General features: G+C 80.4%; 1 protein-coding gene across 1 annotated transcript in view; it reads left to right on the top strand.

The window, feature by feature from the left end:
* Positions 1-459, top strand: part of EPC1 (enhancer of polycomb homolog 1 (Drosophila)) — a 71,163-nt gene that overhangs the window by 16,367 nt on the left and 54,337 nt on the right. The window lies entirely within an intron of this gene.

Below are 459 nucleotides of genomic sequence, written 5' to 3'. Positions count from 1 at the left end.
GCCGCCCCGCAGCCGGAGCCCCCCGGCGGGCGCCGCTCGGGCCCTCGCTCGGGGGGCACCGCGCTCGAAGGGAACGGGGCGGCCCCGCCGCCCGCCCGGGTCGGGGTAAGTTCAGCGCCCGGGGCAGGCTGTCCTGCGGTCCGGCGCCCAGCCCGGTCCCCCGAGCGGCCGGACGGGTCGGGGCCGGCGTTTTCCCGCTCTCCCCCGCTTCTCTTCCCCAGGTTCCCCGTAGCCAGGAGGCTGTCGCGGAAAGGCGCGGCTCCGTTTACCCCGGGGAGGCTTTCCCCCCCCCCGGGGGGCGCGGGGATCGGGGGCCGGCTGAACCGCCTTGCCCCCGCCGGAGCGGAGCGCGCCTCGCCCGGCGCAGCTCAGAGGCGGGCGAGCGGAGCGGTCCTGGCCGCACGCTGAGGGAAGGCTCCCCCCCTCCGCGCGAGACGGGGTCCCGCGGGGAGCAGCGGC

Source organism: Haliaeetus leucocephalus, unplaced genomic scaffold (genome assembly GCF_000737465.1).
Source record: "Haliaeetus leucocephalus isolate CR32 unplaced genomic scaffold, Haliaeetus_leucocephalus-4.0 Scaffold0, whole genome shotgun sequence".
NCBI lineage: Eukaryota > Metazoa > Chordata > Aves > Accipitriformes > Accipitridae > Haliaeetus > Haliaeetus leucocephalus.
This window is presented reverse-complemented; position numbering and strand designations above follow the sequence as displayed.